The sequence below is a fragment of the Heptranchias perlo genome, chromosome 12 (genome assembly GCF_035084215.1).
Source record: "Heptranchias perlo isolate sHepPer1 chromosome 12, sHepPer1.hap1, whole genome shotgun sequence".
NCBI lineage: Eukaryota > Metazoa > Chordata > Chondrichthyes > Hexanchiformes > Hexanchidae > Heptranchias > Heptranchias perlo.
Genome location: NC_090336.1, coordinates 68,677,497 through 68,698,989, shown reverse-complemented (window position 1 = coordinate 68,698,989; position 21,493 = coordinate 68,677,497). Strand labels below are relative to the sequence as shown.

Genomic DNA, 21,493 nt, shown 5'->3' with positions numbered 1-21,493 from the left:
TGAGATCCTGCGCGCCCGTTGGTTAAGCACCCGAAATCAAAAATTGGCGACCCATCTCACTACTTAACGTGGACTACAAAATTCTGTCCAAGGTCATCGCCAATCGGGTCAAGTCAGCCCTGGAGGTGGTGATCCACCCCGATCAGACCTGCGCCGTACCCGGCAGGAAGATCTCTGATAGCCTGGCGCTACTCAGGGATACGATTGCCTACGTACAGGACAGGGGGGTGAACACCTGCCTGATCAGCCTGGACCAGGAGAAGGCCTTTGACAGAATATCCCACACGTACATGATGGACGTGCTCTCCAAAATGGGGTTTGGGGAGGGAATCCGCAATTGGATCCAACTGCTCTACACAAACATCAGTAGCGCAGTTTCAATCAACGGGTGGGAATCAGAAAGCTTTCCGATCAAATCTGGAGTCAGGCAGGGCTGTCCTCTCTCCTCCGTCTTGTTCGTGTGTTGCATCGAACCCTTTGCCGAGTCCATCAGGAGGGATGCGGGCATAAGAGGGGTGACGATCCCAGGCAGCGGAGGCACTCAGGTCAAGGCCTCCCTGTACATGGATGACGTCGCCGTCTTTTGCTCGGATCAGCTGTCGGTCCGCAGATTGATGAGCATCTGCGACCGTTTCGAACTGGCCTCGGGGGCCAGGGTAAATCGTAGCAAGAGCGAGGCCATGTTCTTTGGGAACTGGACCGACCGATCCTTTGTCCCCTTCACCGTCAGGTCGGATTACCTGAAGGTGCTGGGGATCTGGTTCGGTGGGGGCCGGGGTGTGCACCAAAAACTGGGAGGAGCGTATCTCCAAGGTTAAGCAGAAACTGGGACTGTGGGATCAACGATCCCTCTCGATCGTGGGCAAGAACCTGGTCATCAGGTGCGAGGTGCTCTCGGTGTTGCTGTACGTGGCGCATGTCTGGCCCATACCTCGCTCCTGCGCCGCGACAGTCACCCGAGCCATCTTCCACTTTGTCTGGAGATCAAAAATGGACCGTGTCCGCAGGGTCACGATGTACAAATCTCCAGAGAAAGGGGGGAAAGGCGTGCCCAACGTGGCCCTCATCCTGATGGCCACCTTTGTGTGCGGCTGCATCAAGCTGTGCATAGACCCTCAGTACGCAAACACAAAGTGTCACTACGTGCTGAGGTTCTACCTGTCCCCGGTGTTGAGAAGGATGGGCCTGGCCACGCTGCCACGGAACGCTCCGTCCAGTTGGACCGTTCCGCCCCACCTGTCCTGCGTGGAAAGGTTTGTGCAGGAAAACACCTTTGACCACAAGGCGATCAGCAAGTGGTCCGCACGTAACGTCCTCGAGACCCTGCGGGAAAAGGAGATGGTGGATCCTGTCGGTTGGTTCCCCGAGCAGACTGTCAATGTCATTTGGCAGAACGCCTCATCGCCAGAGCTCTCAAACAAGCACCAAGACCTTGCTTGGCTGGTGGTGAGAAGGGCCCTTCCCGTCAGATCCTTCATGCACTCCCGGGCTCTCAGCGCCACCGCGCGCTGTCCCAGAGGAGGCTGCGGTGGAGACGAGACCGTCACCCATCTCCTTATGGAATGTGCCTTTGCAAAGAAGGTCTGGAGAGAGATGCAGTGGTATCTGTCCAGGTTCGTCCCGAGCAGTTCCGTAACACAGGTTTCTGTGCTCTACGGGCTGTTCCCGGGGACGCACACTGAGACGGACATCGGCTGCTGCTGGAAGACCATCAACTCGGTGAAAGACGCCCTTTGGTCTGCCCGAAACTTGCTGGTCTTTCAGCACAAGGAGCTGTCCTCGACCGAGTGTTGCAGACTGGCACATTCCAAGGTCCAGGACTACGTGCTGAGGGACGCACTGAGGATGGGTGCGGCCGCCGCAAAGGCCCTGTAGGGAAAGGCAACCGTTTAGAGCCTTCCCGCCATTGTAAACCGAGGGGCTGCAATCAGGGAAAAATCCCCTCGGGCAGAATGTAAAATTCAAATTGCTGTAATGTACCTGTAATGAATCTGAAATGGACCAGAAATGAATCTGTAAGCAATAATCCGTGTTGAGTATGATGCAATGAGACACCCTGGAGTGTCATGAACTGTAATTATGTCCAATGTGTTCATTGAGCTGTACTTCACGTAACCTGCAAATTGTATAATCTGTATTGTGTACGTTTGGAAAGTGATATGACAACTGTATTGTATGTACTGCTGCAAATTTTATGAATAAAGTATGTTTTTTGAAAAAAAAAGTTTCTGTTCTTATCAGTTTAATATCTGATATGTCCAGTGAAGGGATTCGCAAAATTTCACATGTTCCCCCCACCCCGAAGATTTATTGGAGTTATTTAAGAAACCCTGGTGTGACTGTTTTAAAAAATCCAAGGTCTCTCAAAATGGCTGCAGTCAGACACATGGCCGAGGACCGGCAGATTTGAAATTGCATTCTCAACAACTTGGCAGGTTTCGTGTCTCAGACAGGTTTCTTTAAACAATGCAGCTGCATTCTAGCCCTGAGGCAAGCTATCAACATGGCCGGCCAACACATCAAAATTCGAGCAGGAAGTGATCGCAGGACAAAAGGTGAACCATCAAGGTACATTCGGAACAATGGTAAAGCAGTTAGCATACAGATCGATACAGGAAACGGCCATAATGTAAATGGGCCAGAGATGGGGTCCTTTATCTTACGTTTCGTGCTTAAATCAAACAATGAAGCAAGCTGATAAGGTATGAAAAAAACCTGTTACCAAGAGGGTATAACTGAAGCTGCCCAGTATATTTCTGGCTGGTAGCTGTTCTCTTCGCCTCTTGCCCTGTCCTGTCTGTCTGCTAGCAACTAAGAAGGAAGCCATCCAGTAAACCTCGCAACCACATGTCGACGGCAGCAGCAGGCACAGGGGCCAGGCCTTTTCATCTGTTTTCACCAGTGAGCATTAATTTTCTGGCCGCCACAAGACAACCTAGCATAAGTGTAAGGTTGGGGGTTAAGGGATATTGCTAAACTTGTGATTTTAGAATTTTCCCTCGATGTGTCCGTTTCTTTCAACCCGATAAGTGTAAGACTGTATTACATCCATAGCGATTTCTTTATCTTCTGTATTATACTGTTTACCTTGTAGTTTTAGTTTTCTTATTAATAAACATTGGTTTTCCTTGTACCAATCCACTGGTCTGTTTGTTTGTCTTTGTTACCACTCGATAAATCCTCAGCTCAGAATCAGGAAGGGGTAAGCGATTCGCAACCGCACTGCGGGCAGGGCAGCTCAGGAAAACATAACTGGCTGACCTATTATAAGCCCGAGAAACAGTAAAAAAAGAAACCCCTTACAGAAATGGCGAGTCAGGCAGGAGCTGAGGCGAAAGTGTGTAACAAGACAGACAGTGGTGCGGAGGAGGAATCCGCAATGGAGATAAGGTTGTCTGCCTATGTGTGCGGCAAGGTAAATATCGCGAAAAAGTGGGTGGGCGATATGCTAAAGGCCGAGCGTCCCATAGATGCAGCCATCCAGTGGACAGCAAGTAAACAGTATAAGAAAAGTATTGAGAAGGCGGTCTGGCTCTTGTGTTTTAAAAAGCAGGTCTTTGTACTAGACCGTGCTGTAGCAGTACAAGCAGCCAAGATTAAACAGTTGACCCTAGAGCTGCAGGAAAATACAGCAGCGGAAGAGAAAGGGGTAGCAGCGCTCCAGGCAATTAGCCAAGAAAGGGCGCAGATGGCAAGGGACCACCAGGCAAAGGTAGAGCGCCTGGAATACCAGATCGCTGAGCTCAAAAGTAGCACTAGAGGTCGAATGGAACACCTGGAATACCAGGTCAGAGAGGCGAGAGGCAGTGAGGTTCGGTTAATGGATAAGATCCACAGCCTCACGCAAGAATTAAAAGAGCAGGAGGAGAAAGTAGGCGAGGTAAAGGCAGCATATAAGCTGGCCTGCGCCCAGGGGTTTGAAGACGCAGATCATCGCCCCTGCAGGCAAGAAATAGAACGTTTGGGCATGGCCTTAGCGAGGGCGAAGGGCATGGTATGCCTCCTTAGCCCGAAGGCGGGCCAGTCGGATTTTACCGGCAACCCAAGCAGGGAAGTCCCACAGGCAGCTTCCAGAACGACACTGGTTGGGGAACCAGAGGCTTCACGGCCACCACCCATAGCCCCGAGTTTTCAGGAGGTCTGGCAGCAAGGGGGGGTGGAGGATGAAGCATTAGGGGAGACCCAGCAATTCCTGGTAGATAGACCAGGACCGGGACCAGTGTACCCCCTCCGACAACGGAGGTACGGCCCGCCCGCCGATGGCGAGGACCTAGGGGCCATCCAGAACCAGTTTGTAGTGCCGCATGGCACCCCACAGCTCAGGGCCATGGTTAGCCATATCCCTAAGCTTACAGTGAGGGGAGACCCCTCTCTACACTTCCGTGAGATAGAGCAGGTAGTGTGCGTTAATGACTGCGATGAAGCAGAACAAGCAAAAATGCTGCTGTTTTCTCTGGGGGGTGACCTCCTCCAAACCTTATCAGATGAGTGCAAAAGGGGGCAGAAAGATTACGAGGAGTTAATGGATGAGATATTGGAGGCCATGGGACTAAATGATGGGAGTCCGTTCGCCCGGGTGGGAAAAACGGTACAGCTCCCTGTGGAGTCCCCACAGGCTTTCGCAGACAGGCTGTGGCCAGTCTACCGGAGCGCATGCCCGGGAATGCCAAGGCGGACACTCCTGAACAGAGATCAATTAGCCCACTGGCTCCGCTGTCTCATGACAAACTGCCTGCCCCAAATTCGAACACGAGCTGCGGCCTGGTTTGACCCCCATAGCCCCCAGACCACCGAGGAAACGGTGATCCGCCAGCTCACGATAGCATTTAAAAATATCAGGGGTATCGAGACGCCCCAACCCAAGGGGAAAGTCCACGAGGTTAAATCAGGGGCCCAGCATAAAAGGGAATGGCACCAGGAAGGGAATCGTCCCGCCCAGGCTAAGTTAAACTGCAATGGGTGCGGGAAGGATGGCCACTTGCGCAAAGATTGTAAAAACCCCTGGAAGGATACTAAGGGAAAGAATCCCACCGCCCTAGCCCAAAAGGCAGCGATGGGGGAGGCAGAGACAGGAATTGCCCCCGCTGCCATGGAGTCATTTTTTGAGGCCATGCGATCTTTTATGGCCAGCCAGGGAAGAATAGCAGCCACTACCGGTGTGGTAGCTCCCTCAGCCTCCCCTGACGATGCCCCGCTATGACTAGAGAAGAAAGTGCAGATCGGTCAGCAGGAGGTGAAATTCCTGGGCCTGACCGTCCGCGCAGGGGAAAGAGCCATAGACAAGGCTCGGAGGGAAGCAGTCCAAGAGCTATCGGTCCCCAGTACTGTGGAGGTGAAAAAGCAGGCAGCTGGGATCCAACCTGAGGTTGGAAATCCCCAGCTCCCAGCAGGTCACAGCTCACAGGCAGCACCTGCAGGGGCAGTCAGGGGAGGAGTCACCCAGACCCCTGTCCAAACCACTCCCCCTCTCTTCTGGGACTCAGGTGGAGAGGAGGAGGAGCTCGAGGCAGGTAGCCCCGCCCCCGACCCAGGTTTTGAACCTGGAGAGGAAGACTCTCAGCCACCGGCAGCAAACAGCGAAGGGTTGCCTGTCCCCAGCTCAGACTTGGGAAGGGAGGAGCCACAGGGGAAAAGCCCCCAGCCAGCGAGGACTGCGACCCACAGCAAGGTTCCGCTCGCCAGGGTAGCCCCACCAACAGCACTTCCTAGGAGGTCCCCTCGGACACCCCAGCCTAGGAAGGCATGGTCGCCGGCTCCCCAGTTTAAAAGGGCTACCTCCCACGTTAAAGTTAAGTCGAAAGACAAAGGTCCTCAGCCAGCAGTCGCGGGCTGTGAGGGACCGGAAGTAAAGCTCAGTACAGCTACGCCGCAGGGAGCAGCCTGCAGCAGTCCTGACAGAATTTGAGCTGGCTGCTCGGAGACGGGCGGCGGATGTATATAACTTTAGCGGTTAAGTTTGTAGTTTTAAGTTAAGATGTATAGGTTTATTATAAGGTGTGGAACCGTAATGTAATTTTAAGATGGAACCGTTCCAGTATTGTCTACGTGAGCCGAGGTCGAGGGACCCGCTCACACTTCACCCGAGCCAGGCAGCCTGTATGGGGCCCGGCCAGATGTTAAATTTTATGAGTTTGATTTTTCAGATGGTGACAGAACCAGACTAAACACCCACGAGCTTTTGGACAGGATTGGGAGACAAAGAAGGGGTGTTTTTTTTAACGATGTCTTAACTGGTTTTAACACGGGGTCTTCTGTCATCAACAGCTTAGATGACATCGAGCTGCAGACCCAGATTAATGGTTTAAAAACGCAATTAAAGACAGGGTGGAGAACATTGGTGTCATTCAGGGGGGTGCACACGTTCGTTTCACAGTGGTCCTGCCCTACGTCATAAAGTGGGAGCACGCTATGACGGGTACTGACCTCTCGGGGTGCCAGAGCCGGGGATCACACACAATCCTGTGTCCCCAGCACTTGAACGCCTATTCAAAACCGCAGTGCGGGTTCAGAGCTGCTGACGCAAAGCCTATAAACTGCACCATGGAAGCCATGGCACAAGGCCATGTTCCCCCACAGGTGGCGTATATAGGAGGTGGGACATATTGTATCACCACAGCAGCGTCTCACTACCAGCATGGTCAGCACAGCTGGTGTGCGGTGAGTGACAGCAGTTTCTGCTTTAAACCCGAGGCAGAAGTTCAAGTGGCACAGATACGAATTGTCCCCATCCCTGAACCATCCACTGTTCACCTCACTGTGAAAGAGAATTTCACCAACCTCCAAAAGTATGTAGCCCACTTTGGCTATCAGATCCCCCTCTCCCAGAACACCTCGTTAAATTATTAAAAGCAGTAGGGGTGTCCCAAAAACACTTTTACACGCTGGAACAGAAGACTGTCCAGATAGGGGCCGATATTCTGAGTATTACGACCCCACCCTGGTGGGACATCTTTGAGAATATAGAGGTCCCCTCCTGGATTCGTCTGGCATCACACGTGCTAGTAATCTGTCAGCTCGGGATCGTCCTCTACCTGGTTTGCGTCCAGTGTAGGAATAGGGGTCTCGAGGTAGTAGTTACAACACAAAGGGTATGGAAGGACCAGTATGCTCGGGTAGACGAAACACCCGTGTGAGTTCGGGGACGCATCCCTTGCGAGTGATGGCAGCCTGTTTCATTATTTTAATAAAGATGGTCCCTTCCGTGTTGTTTTCAATAAAGTAAGTTTACGTTTTGATGTTATTTTGAATAAAGATTGTTCATTGTTGTGTTGTATAGTTTGCGAAATACTGTTTCATCCCAAGTGGTGCAGGGGTATTTGGACCCCTCCGTGCTGGGATTGTTGTAATTCAACCTTGTTTTCTATCCGAATGCCTGCCATACACTGGGGTTCTCTCCAAGTAAGGGAATGTATGTGTCAAGGGATTAGGGATAGGTAAATAAAGGGGAAGGTTGTTTGCGACGGTCAGAAAACTTTGCTCACCTTGCATGGACACTTCAAGCAAGTTTAAGTATCCACAGGGGGGAGTGAAGGGATTCGCAAAATTTCACATGTTCCCCCCACCCCGAAGATTTATTGGAGTTATTAAAGAAACCCTGGTGTGACTGTTTTAAAAAATCCAAGGTCTCTCAAAATGGCTGCAGTCAGACACATGGCCGAGGACCGGCAGATTTGAAATTGCATTCTCAACAACTTGGCAGGTTTCGTGTCTCAGACAGGTTTCTTTAAACAATGCAGCTGCATTCTAGCCCTGAGGCAAGCTATCAACATGGCCGGCCAACACATCAAAATTCGAGCAGGAAGTGATCGCAGGACAAAAGGTGAACCATCAAGGTACATTCGGAACAATGGTAAAGCAGTTAGCATACAGATCGATACAGGAAACGGCCATAATGTAAATGGGCCAGAGATGGGGTCCTTTGTCTTACGTTTCGTGCTTAAATCAAACAATGAAGCAAGCTGATAAGGTATGAAAAAAACCTGTTACCAAGAGGGTATAACTGAAGCTGCCCAGTATATTTCTGGCTTGAGCTGTTCTCTTCGCCTCTTGGCCCTGTCCTGTCTGTCTGCTAGCAACTAAGAAGGAAGGCCATTCAGTAAACCTCGCAACCACATGTCGACGGCAACAGCAGGCACAGGGGCCAGGCCTTTTCATCTGTTTTCACCAGTGAGCATTAATTTTCTGGCCGCCACAAGACAACCGAGCATAAGTGTAAGGTTGGGGGTTAAGGGATATTGCTAAACTTGTGATTTTAGAATTTTCCCTCGATGTGTCCGTTTCTTTCAACCCGATAAGTGTAAGACTGTATTACATCCATAGCGATTTCTTTTTTATCTTCTGTATTATACTGTTTACCTTGTAGTTTTAATTTTCTTATTAATAAACATTGGTTTTCCTTGTACCAATCCACTGGTCTGTTTGTCTGTCTTTGTTACCACTCGATAAATCCTCAGCTCAGAATCAGGAAGGGGTAAGCGATTCGCAACCGCACTGCGGGCAGGGCAGCTCAGGAAAACATAACTGGCTGACCTATTATAAGCCCGAGAAACAGTAAAAAAAGAAACCCCTAACACCCCTATCTGGGGACCAAATATTAAATTGATTTTTGGAACAGGGAGATGGAACAAGAGCTTGCTCCGTCCACTCCACGCATCGACCCAGTATTACAGTGTCTCTGGCAACGGTGCACCTCCCTGTGGGGAGATATTCAAAATGCTGAACGGATTTTTGGAGCCTTGTGTTTTTATTTCCCATTTCCAGCCAGCCCAGCCCAGCCAGCCGAGCCAGCATCTGCAGTATTTTCTTTTGATTGGTCTTGCCTGCTGTGGAATGAACGTTTAAACACGAGCTGCTGATTGTCAGCACCTCACCTCTTTCTCAATTGGCCCTTGCAATCTCACTCACTCGCTGTGAGACACGTCACGTCACGTCACTAGTTTTCTTTAAAGCGGTTTCCTTCCACGGCAGTGAGTTAGTGACTGAGACTGACTGACGGAGGTCCGTTGAGACACCACCTTCTCCCATCTGATCGGTGGCCGACTGGCAAATTTACCAATCTGTCAAGCAATCCTAGCAAGAAAGGAAAAAACGGCAACTTCTTTAAACTGATCCACTGTTGCAATTAGAAACGGTGGCAAAAATGTGGCCAGAGTGGGAGAGAACGGCAGTGCTTCTAGACTGCTTTAGACACAGCCAGCCAGAGACCAAAGAGGGAGGGAAAACAGGAGCGGAGATCAATTCGCATCGAGCGCGTTATCGCTTCTCGGCCTTTTGGCTAAGATCCAGTGTAGTTTCTGTTCTTATCAGTTTAATATCTGATATGTCCCCTATCTGGGGACCAAATATTAAATTGATTTTTGGAACAGGGAGATGGAACAAGAGCTTGCTCCGTCCACTCCGCGCATCGACCTGGTACAGCAGTGCTTCCAGGATCGGTGCAGCTCCCTTCGGGGAGATTCGAAAAACAAAAAACAGATTTTGTTTCTTTTTTGGACCATATGTTATTACTGTAGTCAATATTGTTATAAAAGAAGGAAAACTTTTTACAGCTGCTTGACCATGCTCTCCTTTCCTTCGTAGGTTGTTGCTCGCTACGCGTTGTTTCTCGCCCGGCCGGTGCGCCATGTTGCCAACGCCGCTGACGCCACTTTCACTCCTGCTCAGCAAGGTAAGCAGCCACCATTGTGTTTTTCTTCCCGTATCTGTCCATGGGGACTTGGCCTATATTTCAGGGTGAGGCCTCACCACGTTTCCCGCTCGACAGCTAAGCTGGAGGTTGCCCCCTGTTGGATTTCCGTGCAACTGCAGGCACGGCCGCCTCTATTGGAAAAGGATGGATGGGTGGATGTTACTGTAATGAATCTGAAATGGACCTGAAATGAATCTGTAAGCAATAATCTGTGTTGAGTATGATGCAATGAGACACCCTAGAGTGTCATGAACTGTAATTATGTCCAATGTGTTGGTTGAACTGTACTTGATGTAACCTGCAAATTGTATAATCTGTATTGTGTACGTTTGGAATGTGATATCACAACTGTATTGTATGTACTGCTGCAAATTTTATGAAGAAAGTATATTTTTTGAAAAAAATATCTGTTCTTATCAGTTTAAGATCTGATACGTCCCCGATCTGGGGACCATACATTAAATTGATTTTTGCAACAGGGAGATGGAAGAGGGGCTTGGCTCCGTCCACTCCACGCATCGACCCAGTATTACAGTGTCTCTGGCAACGGTGCACCTCCCTGTGGGGAGATATTCAAAATGCTGAACGGATTTTTGGAGCCTGTATTATTACTCAGAATGCTGAGATATTGCAACTGTGGTTTTCTTGTTTACTCCTGGGATGGATGAGTGCCACTCCCTTTCTTCCTTTTCCCTCTTGCAGTTTTACCTTGGAGGGAAAGACGTCAGTCTCAGGTCACTTTTCAGGAAGCTGCAAGCCTGTGTATTGGGACGTGCCACCTTCCACAGACTTGGTCTCCTGACCTGAAACATTTAACTCCAGTTGTTGTGTGAAAAATTACTGCAGTTTTAAACTGGCAGTTCCAGAATTAATTGTTTCCAAGTCAGACATTTCCCGAAACAGAGAGCGCGAGAGAGACACAATGTTAACGTTTAAACTGCCACAAGCGAGAGGCGAAATAACTTCACGTTGCTGACTTTAAAAATGCGAGCAGACAGTGCGTGTGTGTTTGGAGGGAGTGCACTGTGAATGGTCACATTGGAAGCTGTGAGATCAAACTGTGCTGCGAACTGAGTGTTAAGGTGAGTAAAAGGCACTGGTTTGGGTGGAGCATTGCGCTCAGGATGGGAGATTTTCTTGAACGGTGCCAATTAATCTGCACCAGAAAATCATCCCCTGACCGGGATTCGAACCCGGGTCTCAACGAGTTTTAAATGTTGCGTCCTAACCACTAGACCACCAGGGCAGTTGCCCTCAATCCCCTGCAAACATATACAGAAGGCTGAACACATGGCTCCCTACAGTAGCAGCAGTGTCACCAGCAGAGGGCTTGACTTGCCATTTCCACTTTGACATTCAGTCTTTTCACACTCAGTCAAATGGCAAACGTCTATTCAGGAGGTTATCGCTTCTCGGCTTCGGGACCGAATATTAAATTGAATTTTGCAACAGGGAGATGGAATAGGGGCTTGCTCCGTCCACTCCACGCATCGACCCAGTATTGCAGTGTCTCTGGCAACGGTGCACCTCCCTGTGGGGAGATATTCAAAAGGAAAAACAGCTCTTTCCCAGCGTCTCTGTCCGTGTGTACGTATTATGACTGAGAATAAAGCTGATATATTGCACTTACTTTCTCAGCTCAGTGGTATTCTTTTCTTCTCCTGGGCTGAGTGCCGCTCGTTCGCTCGCTCGCTCGCTCGCACGCAGGCAGCGATTATAATTCAAACTGCAAAATAACTTAACTTTAAACAAGCAGGGTCTGAGTACAAATGAAAACTGCGCTCCTGGACTGGACGGACTGTCTGTTTGTCTCGGTGAGGAAAAGGCAGTGGTGGTGAGGGTGGAGCATTGCGCTCAGGAGGGGAGACTTTCTTTGAGTGGTGCCAATTAATCTGCACCAGAAAATCATCCCCCCGACCGGGATTGGAACCCGGGTCTCAACGATTTAAAAGGTTGCGTCCTCGACCACTGGGCCACCTGGGAACCGCCTGAGGAACCTGTCCGAGAGGCTGAGGACACGCACGCCTGCTCCACGAGCAGCAGCGACCAGCAGGGGGCCGACCGGCTGATCCTTCCCTTTCACAGGCAGGCTTCTGGCCCTCGATAAAACGACAAAGGTGTTCAGAAGGAAGGCCTGGGGGGAGGGAGGGAGGGACGGCCATTGGAAATCAGCACAAAGCAGGTCCCCTGGAATCTCACACCTCCGACCCAGGAAACAGGTCTCCTGGTCAAAGCAGTCCAGCCATTAACGTGACAATGGACAGGGCCCCGGCAGCTTGAGACACATCTTTCTTTCGATATGCAAGTTCTTTTTAAAAAGGTTTCCTTCCACAGCAGCTCTGAGTGAGAGACTGACTGACATACGTACACACACACACACACAACACCGTCACCCATCCGATTGGTGGACCGCGGGGTCGACAATCTAACTTTTCGTTTCGATGCAGGGGAGAGCGCGAACGCAGTCCCCCACTACCACAAATTTTGCAGTCGAGTATCCCGCATTTGGGGACATCGCAGGCGTCAGCGCACACCCCAAGTGCAATGGGCTAGCCTCGTCCTGGGAGATCCGCCTTCGGGATCACAGATTCTCCCCTGCCAGGTAAGTATGCCTTGGGTCGCCACACACTGCCACTAGACAGCATTCGCTACCTTTTACGATTGCAAGGGCAGGTTTTAAGAATCAAAACGTCCCTTCGCTCGCAACGTGCTGATGCTCTGAGAGATTAATTCCGCTCAAATATCGTACCGTATATCCGATGATACACTCTGGGAGAAAATACTGCAGCGATGCGGTGCCGGCGATGGTTGTTTGCATGTCGCCCTTCAAGGGAAATGTCCCGCCTCCAGTTGTTGCTGTAGCAATATATACACGCGCGTTGTCGTGGTAATATAGAACTGCAAGTTGCCGTTGTCGTGGTAGTTTCGAATCAGCACAAAGCAGGTGCACTCCCTGGAATGTCACACCTGCGTCCCAGAAAACAGGTCTCCTGGTCAAAGCAGTCCCGCCCCGCCCTGGGATTAACGTGACAATGGACAGGGCCCAGTCAGGGAGCAGCTTGAGAGACATCTTTCAATAGGCACTTCTGAAACATTAACGCCTTGTTTCTTTCGACAGTTTAACCAGCCTTTAACACGCCTTGTGTTTTTATTTCCCATTTCCAGCCAGCCCAGCCAGCCAGCCCAGCCAGCCGAGCCAGCATCTGCAGTATTTTCTTTTGATTGGTCTTGCCTGCTGTGGAATGAACGTTTAAACACGAGCTGCTGATTGTCAGCACCTCACCTCTTTCTCAATTGGCCCTTGCAATCTCACTCACTCGCTGTGAGACACGTCACGTCACGTCACTAGTTTTCTTTAAAGCGGTTTCCTTCCACGGCAGTGAGTTAGTGACTGAGACTGACTGACGGAGGTCCGTTGAGACACCACCTTCTCCCATCTGATCGGTGGCCGACTGGCAAATTTACCAATCTGTCAAGCAATCCTAGCAAGAAAGGAAAAAACGGCAACTTCTTTAAACTGATCCACTGTTGCAATTAGAAACGGTGGCAAAAATGTGGCCAGAGTGGGAGAGAACGGCAGTGCTTCTAGACTGCTTTAGACACAGCCAGCCAGAGACCAAAGAGGGAGGGAAAACAGGAGCGGAGATCAATTCGCATCGAGCGCGTTATCGCTTCTCGGCCTTTTGGCTAAGATCCAGTGTAGTTTCTGTTCTTATCAGTTTAATATCTGATATGTCCCCTATCTGGGGACCAAATATTAAATTGATTTTTGGAACAGGGAGATGGAACAAGAGCTTGCTCCGTCCACTCCGCGCATCGACCTGGTACAGCAGTGCTTCCAGGATCGGTGCAGCTCCCTTCGGGGAGATTCGAAAAACAAAAAACAGATTTTGTTTCTTTTTTGGACCATATGTTATTACTGTAGTCAATATTGTTATAAAAGAAGGAAAACTTTTTACAGCTGCTTGACCATGCTCTCCTTTCCTTCGTAGGTTGTTGCTCGCTACGCGTTGTTTCTCGCCCGGCCGGTGCGCCATGTTGCCAACGCCGCTGACGCCACTTTCACTCCTGCTCAGCAAGGTAAGCAGCCACCATTGTGTTTTTCTTCCCGTATCTGTCCATGGGGACTTGGCCTATATTTCAGGGTGAGGCCTGACCACGTTTCCCGCTCGACAGCTAAGCTGGAGGTTGCCCCCTGTTGGATTTCCGTGCAACTGCAGGCACGGCCGCCTCTATTGGAAAAGGATGGGTGGGTGGATGTTACTGTAATGAATCTGAAATGGACCTGAAATGAATCTGTAAGCAATAATCTGTGTTGAGTATGATGCAATGAGACACCCTAGAGTGTCATGAACTGTAATTATGTCCAATGTGTTGGTTGAACTGTACTTGATGTAACCTGCAAATTGTATAATCTGTATTGTGTACGTTTGGAATGTGATATCACAACTGTATTGTATGTACTGCTGCAAATTTTATGAAGAAAGTATATTTTTTGAAAAAAATATCTGTTCTTATCAGTTTAAGATCTGATACGTCCCCGATCTGGGGACCATACATTAAATTGATTTTTGCAACAGGGAGATGGAAGAGGGGCTTGGCTCCGTCCACTCCACGCATCGACCCAGTATTACAGTGTCTCTGGCAACGGTGCACCTCCCTGTGGGGAGATATTCAAAATGCTGAACGGATTTTTGGAGCCTGTATTATTACTCAGAATGCTGAGATATTGCAACTGTGGTTTTTTTGTTTACTCCTGGGATGGATGAGTGCCACTCCCTTTCTTCCTTTTCCCTCTTGCAGTTTTACCTTGGAGGGAAAGACGTCAGTCTCAGGTCACTTTTCAGGAAGCTGCAAGCCTGTGTATTGGGACGTGCCACCTTCCACAGACTTGGTCTCCTGACCTGAAACATTTAACTCCAGTTGTTGTGTGAAAAATTACTGCAGTTTTAAACTGGCAGTTCCAGAATTAATTGTTTCCAAGTCAGACATTTCCCGAAACAGAGAGCGCGAGAGAGACACAATGTTAACGTTTAAACTGCCACAAGCGAGAGGCGAAATAACTTCACGTTGCTGACTTTAAAAATGCGAGCAGACAGTGCGTGTGTGTTTGGAGGGAGTGCACTGTGAATGGCCACATTGGAAGCTGTGAGATCAAACTGTGCTGCTAACTGAGTGTTAAGGTGAGTAAAAGGCACTGGTTTGGGTGGAGCATTGCGCTCAGGATGGGAGATTTTCTTGAACGGTGCCAATTAATCTGCACCAGAAAATCATCCCCTGACCGGGATTGGAACCCGGGTCTCAACGAGTTTTAAATGTTGTGTCCTAACCACTAGACCATCAGGGGAGTTGCCCTCAATCCCCTGCAAACATATACAGAAGGCTGAACACATGGCTCCCTACAGTAGCAGCAGTGTCACCAGCAGAGGGCTTGAGTTGCCATTTCCACTTTGACACTCAGTCTTTTCACACTCAGTCAAATGGCAAACGTCTATTCAGGAGGTTATCGCTTCTCGGCTTTGGGACCGAATATTAAATTGAATTTTGCAACAGGGAGATGGAATAGGGGCTTGGCTCCGTCCACTCCACGCATCGACCCAGTATTGCAGTGTCTCTGGCAACGGTGCACCTCCCTGTGGGGAGATATTCAAAAGGAAAAACAGCTCTTTCCCAGCGTCTCTGTCCGTGTGTACGTATTATGACTGAGAATAAAGCTGATATATTGCACTTACTTTCTCAGCTCAGTGGTATTCTTTTCTTCTCCTGGGCTGAGTGCCGCTCGTTCGCTCGCTCACTCGCTCGCACGCAGGCAGCGATTATAATTCAAACTGCAAAATAACTTAACTTTAAACAAGCAGGGTCTGAGTACAAATGAAAACTGCGCTCCTGGACTGGACGGACTGTCTGTTTGTCTCGGTGAGGAAAAGGCAGTGGTGGTGAGGGTGGAGCATTGCGCTCAGGAGGGGAGACTTTCTTTGAGTGGTGCCAATTAATCTGCACCAGAAAATCATCCCCCCGACCGGGATTGGAACCCGGGTCTCAACGATTTAAAAGGTTGCGTCCTCGACCACTGGGCCACCTGGGAACCGCCTGAGGAACCTGTCCGAGAGGCTGAGGACACGCACGCCTGCTCCACGAGCAGCAGCGACCAGCAGGGGGCCGACCGGCTGATCCTTCCCTTTCACAGGCAGGCTTCTGGCCCTCGATAAAACGACAAAGGTGTTCAGAAGGAAGGCCTGGGGGGAGGGAGGGAGGGACGGCCATTGGAAATCAGCACAAAGCAGGTCCCCTGGAATCTCACACCTCCGACCCAGGAAACAGGTCTCCTGGTCAAAGCAGTCCAGCCATTAACGTGACAATGGACAGGGCCCCGGCAGCTTGAGACACATCTTTCTTTCGATATGCAAGTTCTTTTTAAAAAGGTTTCCTTCCACAGCAGCTCTGAGTGAGAGACTGACTGACATACGTACACACACACACACACACAACACCGTCACCCATCCGATTGGTGGACCGCGGGGTCGACAATCTAACTTTTCGTTTCGATGCAGGGGAGAGCGCGAACGCAGTCCCCCACTACCACAAATTTTGCAGTCGAGTATCCCGCATTTGGGGACATCGCAGGCGTCAGCGCACACCCCAAGTGCAATGGGCTAGCCTCGTCCTGGGAGATCCGCCTTCGGGATCACAGATTTTCCCCTGCCAGGTAAGTATGCCTTGGGTCGCCACACACTGCCACTAGACAGCATTCGCTACCTTTTACGATTGCAAGGGCAGGTTTTAAGAATCAAAACGTCCCTTCGCTCGCAACGTGCTGATGCTCTGAGAGATTAATTCCGCTCAAATATCGTACCGTATATCCGATGATACACTCTGGGAGAAAATACTGCAGCGATGCGGTGCCGGCGATGGTTGTTTGCATGTCGCCCTTCAAGGGAAATGTCCCGCCTCCAGTTGTTGCTGTAGCAATATATACACGCGCGTTGTCGTGGTAATATAGAACTGCAAGTTGCCGTTGTCGTGGTAGTTTCGAATCAGCACAAAGCAGGTGCACTCCCTGGAATGTCACACCTGCGTCCCAGAAAACAGGTCTCCTGGTCAAAGCAGTCCCGCCCCGCCCTGGGATTAACGTGACAATGGACAGGGCCCAGTCAGGGAGCAGCTTGAGAGACATCTTTCAATAGGCACTTCTGAAACATTAACGCCTTGTTTCTTTCGACAGTTTAACCAGCCTTTAACACGCCTTGTGTTTTTATTTCCCATTTCCAGCCAGCCCAGCCAGCCAGCCCAGCCAGCCGAGCCAGCATCTGCAGTATTTTCTTTTGATTGGTCTTGCCTGCTGTGGAATGAACGTTTAAACACGAGCTGCTGATTGTCAGCACCTCACCTCTTTCTCAATTGGCCCTTGCAATCTCACTCACTCGCTGTGAGACACGTCACGTCACGTCACTAGTTTTCTTTAAAGCGGTTTCCTTCCACGGCAGTGAGTTAGTGACTGAGACTGACTGACGGAGGTCCGTTGAGACACCACCTTCTCCCATCTGATCGGTGGCCGACTGGCAAATTTACCAATCTGTCAAGCAATCCTAGCAAGAAAGGAAAAAACGGCAACTTCTTTAAACTGATCCACTGTTGCAATTAGAAACGGTGGCAAAAATGTGGCCAGAGTGGGAGAGAACGGCAGTGCTTCTAGACTGCTTTAGACACAGCCAGCCAGAGACCAAAGAGGGAGGGAAAACAGGAGCGGAGATCAATTCGCATCGAGCGCGTTATCGCTTCTCGGCCTTTTGGCTAAGATCCAGTGTAGTTTCTGTTCTTATCAGTTTAATATCTGATATGTCCCCTATCTGGGGACCAAATATTAAATTGATTTTTGGAACAGGGAGATGGAACAAGAGCTTGCTCCGTCCACTCCGCGCATCGACCTGGTACAGCAGTGCTTCCAGGATCGGTGCAGCTCCCTTCGGGGAGATTCGAAAAACAAAAAACAGATTTTGTTTCTTTTTTGGACCATATGTTATTACTGTAGTCAATATTGTTATAAAAGAAGGAAAACTTTTTACAGCTGCTTGACCATGCTCTCCTTTCCTTCGTAGGTTGTTGCTCGCTACGCGTTGTTTCTCGCCCGGCCGGTGCGCCATGTTGCCAACGCCGCTGACGCCACTTTCACTCCTGCTCAGCAAGGTAAGCAGCCACCATTGTGTTTTTCTTCCCGTATCTGTCCATGGGGACTTGGCCTATATTTCAGGGTGAGGCCTGACCACGTTTCCCGCTCGACAGCTAAGCTGGAGGTTGCCCCCTGTTGGATTTCCGTGCAACTGCAGGCACGGCCGCCTCTATTGGAAAAGGATGGATGGGTGGATGTTACTGTAATGAATCTGAAATGGACCTGAAATGAATCTGTAAGCAATAATCTGTGTTGAGTATGATGCAATGAGACACCCTAGAGTGTCATGAACTGTAATTATGTCCAATGTGTTGGTTGAACTGTACTTGATGTAACCTGCAAATTGTATAATCTGTATTGTGTACGTTTGGAATGTGATATCACAACTGTATTGTATGTACTGCTGCAAATTTTATGAAGAAAGTATATTTTTTGAAAAAAATATCTGTTCTTATCAGTTTAAGATCTGATACGTCCCCGATCTGGGGACCATACATTAAATTGATTTTTGCAACAGGGAGATGGAAGAGGGGCTTGGCTCCGTCCACTCCACGCATCGACCCAGTATTACAGTGTCTCTGGCAACGGTGCACCTCCCTGTGGGGAGATATTCAAAAGGAAAAACAGCTCGTTCCCAGCGTCTCTGTACATGTGTGTGTGTGTATGTATTATTTATTAGTGAGAATAAAGCATATATATTGCACTGACTTTCTCAGCTCAGTGGTATCTTTTTCTTCTCCTGGGCTGAGTGCCGCTCGTTCGCTCGCTCGCTCGCTCGCACGCAGGCAGCGATTATAATTCAAACTGCAAAATAACTTAACTTTAAACAAGCAGGGTCTGAGTACAAATGAAAACTGCGCTCCTGGACTGGACGGACTGTCTGTTTGTCTCGGTGAGGAAAAGGCAGTGGTGGTGAGGGTGGAGCATTGCGCTCAGGAGGGGAGACTTTCTTTGAGTGGTGCCAATTAATCTGCACCAGAAAATCATCCCCCCGACCGGGATTGGAACCCGGGTCTCAACGATTTAAAAGGTTGCGTCCTCGACCACTGGGCCACCTGGGAACCGCCTGAGGAACCTGTCCAAGAGGCTGAGGACACGCACGCCTGCTCCACGAGCAGCAGCGACCAGCAGGGGGCCGACCGGCTGATCCTTCCCTTTCACAGGCAGGCTTCTGGCCCTCGATAAAACGACAAAGGTGTTCAGAAGGAAGGCCTGGGGGGAGGGAGGGAGGGACGGCCATTGGAAATCAGCACAAAGCAGGTCCCCTGGAATCTCACACCTCCGACCCAGGAAACAGGTCTCCTGGTCAAAGCAGTCCAGCCATTAACGTGACAATGGACAGGGCCCCGGCAGCTTGAGACACATCTTTCTTTCGATATGCAAGTTCTTTTTAAAAAGGTTTCCTTCCACAGCAGCTCTGAGTGAGAGACTGACTGACATACGTACACACACACAACACCGTCACCCATCCGATTGGTGGACCGCGGGGTCGACAATCTAACTTTTCGTTTCGATGCAGGGGAGAGCGCGAACGCAGTCCCCCACTACCACAAATTTTGCAGTCGAGTATCCCGCATTTGGGGACATCGCAGGCGTCAGCGCACACCCCAAGTGCAATGGGCTAGCCTCATCCTGGGAGATCCGCCTTCGGGATCACAGATTCTCCCCTGCCAGGTAAGTATGCCTTGTGTCGCCACACACTGCCACTAGACAGCATTCGCTACCTTTTACGATTGCAAGGGCAGGTTTTAAGAATCAAAACGTCCCTTCGCTCGCAACGTGCTGATGCTCTGAGAGATTAATTCCGCTCAAATATCGTACCGTATATCCGATGATACACTCTGGGAGAAAATACTGCAGCGATGCGGTGCCGGCGATGGTTGTTTGCATGTCGCCCTTCAAGGGAAATGTCCCGCCTCCAGTTGTTGCTGTAGCAATATATACACGCGCGTTGTCGTGGTAATATAGAACTGCAAGTTGCCGTTGTCGTGGTAGTTTCGAATCAGCACAAAGCAGGTGCACTCCCTGGAATGTCACACCTGCGTCCCAGAAAACAGGTCTCCTGGTCAAAGCAGTCCCGCCCCGCCCTGGGATTAACGTGACAATGGACAGGGCCCAGTCAGGGAGCAGCTTGAGAGACACCTTTCAATAGGCACTTCTGAAACATTAACGCCTTGTTTCTTTCGACAGTTTAACCAGCCTTTAACACGTCTTGTGTTTTTATTTCCCATTTCGAGCCAGCCAGCCCAGCCAGCCCAGCCAGCATCTGCAGTATTTTCTTTTGATTGGTCTTGCCTGCTGTGGAATGAACGTTTAAACACGAGCTGCTGATTGTCAGCACCTCACCTCTTTCTCAATTGGCCGTTGCAATCTCACTCACTCGCTGTGAGACACGTCACGTCACGTCACTAGTTTTCTTTAAAGCGGTTTCCTTCCATGGCAGTGAGTTAGTGACTGAGACTGACTGACGGAGGTCCGTTGAGACGCCACCTTCTCCCATCTGATCGGTGGCCGACTGGCAAATTTACCAATCTGTCAAGCAATCCTAGCAAGAAAGGAAAAAACGGCAACTTCTTTAAACTGATCCACTGTTGCAATTAGAAACGGTGGCAAAAATGTGCCCAGAGTGGGAGAGAACGGCAGTGCTTCCAGACTGCTTTAGACACAGTCAGCCAGAGACCAAAGAGGGAGGGAAAACAGGAGCGGAGATCAATTCGCATCGAGCGCGTTATCGCTTCTCGGCCTTTTGGCGAAGATCAAGTGGTCAAGTGGGGGAAGGCAACCATTTGGAGCCTTCCTGCCATTGTATGCCGGGGGGATGCAGTCAGGGAGAAATCCCCTCGGGCAGAGTGTAGAGCTTTGGCTTGTAGAGCTTTGGCTTGATGTAATGTCACTGCAAGGAATCTGGAATGAAACTGTAAGGCAATAAGGCACCCCAGAGTGTCAGAAAAAAAAAAAAAGTTTCTGTTCTTATCAGTTTAATATCTGATATGTCCCCTATCTGGGGACCAAATATTAAATTGATTTTTGGAACAGGGAGATGGAACAAGAGCTTGCTCCGTCCACTCCACGCATCGACCCAGTATTACAGTGTCTCTGGCAACGGTGCACCTCCCTGTGGGGAGATATTCAAAATGCTGAACGGATTTTTGGAGCCTGTATTATTACTCAGAATGCTGAGATATTGCAACTGTGGTTTTCTTGTTTACTCCTGGGATGGATGAGTGCCACTCCCTTTCTTCCTTTTCCCTCTTGCAGTTTTACCTTGGAGGGAAAGACGTCAGTCTCAGGTCACTTTTCAGGAAGCTGCAAGCCTGTGTATTGGGACGTGCCACCTTCCACAGACTTGGTCTCCTGACCTGAAACATTTAACTCCAGTTGTTGTGTGAAAAATTACTGCAGTTTTAAACTGGCAGTTCCAGAATTAATTGTTTCCAAGTCAGACATTTCCCGAAACAGAGAGCGCGAGAGAGACACAATGTTAACGTTTAAACTGCCACAAGCGAGAGGCGAAATAACTTCACGTTGCTGACTTTAAAAATGCGAGCAGACAGTGCGTGTGTGTTTGGAGGGAGTGCACTGTGAATGGCCACATTGGAAGCTGTGAGATCAAACTGTGCTGCTAACTGAGTGTTAAG

The 21,493-nt window shown here is 49.8% G+C and overlaps 6 non-coding genes and 7 pseudogenes across 6 annotated transcripts; 10 read left to right on the top strand and 3 right to left on the bottom strand.

The window, feature by feature from the left end:
• Positions 1–8,571: 8,571 nt before the first annotated feature.
• LOC137330271 (U2 spliceosomal RNA) lies at positions 8,572–8,694 on the top strand (annotated as a pseudogene).
• A 560-nt stretch (positions 8,695–9,254) lies between these two features.
• On the top strand, positions 9,255–9,445 carry LOC137330832 (U2 spliceosomal RNA). Its single transcript, XR_010965254.1, has one exon. It is a non-coding gene; the product is annotated as a U2 spliceosomal RNA (small nuclear RNA).
• A 630-nt stretch (positions 9,446–10,075) lies between these two features.
• LOC137328728 (U2 spliceosomal RNA) lies at positions 10,076–10,248 on the top strand (annotated as a pseudogene).
• Positions 10,249–11,092: 844 nt separating this feature from the next.
• On the top strand, positions 11,093–11,220 carry LOC137330210 (U2 spliceosomal RNA; annotated as a pseudogene).
• A 912-nt stretch (positions 11,221–12,132) lies between these two features.
• LOC137329719 (U1 spliceosomal RNA) lies at positions 12,133–12,298 on the bottom strand. Its single transcript, XR_010964968.1, has one exon. It is a non-coding gene; the product is annotated as a U1 spliceosomal RNA (small nuclear RNA).
• Positions 12,299–13,355: 1,057 nt separating this feature from the next.
• LOC137330831 (U2 spliceosomal RNA) lies at positions 13,356–13,546 on the top strand. The gene has a single exon (XR_010965253.1). It is a non-coding gene; the product is annotated as a U2 spliceosomal RNA (small nuclear RNA).
• A 630-nt stretch (positions 13,547–14,176) lies between these two features.
• LOC137328727 (U2 spliceosomal RNA) lies at positions 14,177–14,349 on the top strand (annotated as a pseudogene).
• An 844-nt stretch (positions 14,350–15,193) lies between these two features.
• Positions 15,194–15,322, top strand: LOC137330445 (U2 spliceosomal RNA; annotated as a pseudogene).
• A 914-nt stretch (positions 15,323–16,236) lies between these two features.
• Positions 16,237–16,402, bottom strand: LOC137330197 (U1 spliceosomal RNA). The gene has a single exon (XR_010965018.1). It is a non-coding gene; the product is annotated as a U1 spliceosomal RNA (small nuclear RNA).
• A 1,057-nt stretch (positions 16,403–17,459) lies between these two features.
• Positions 17,460–17,650, top strand: LOC137330830 (U2 spliceosomal RNA). The gene has a single exon (XR_010965252.1). It is a non-coding gene; the product is annotated as a U2 spliceosomal RNA (small nuclear RNA).
• A 630-nt stretch (positions 17,651–18,280) lies between these two features.
• LOC137328726 (U2 spliceosomal RNA) lies at positions 18,281–18,453 on the top strand (annotated as a pseudogene).
• A 918-nt stretch (positions 18,454–19,371) lies between these two features.
• LOC137328480 (U1 spliceosomal RNA) lies at positions 19,372–19,537 on the bottom strand. The gene has a single exon (XR_010964794.1). It is a non-coding gene; the product is annotated as a U1 spliceosomal RNA (small nuclear RNA).
• A 1,255-nt stretch (positions 19,538–20,792) lies between these two features.
• On the top strand, positions 20,793–20,971 carry LOC137328905 (U2 spliceosomal RNA; annotated as a pseudogene).
• Positions 20,972–21,493: the final 522 nt, after the last annotated feature.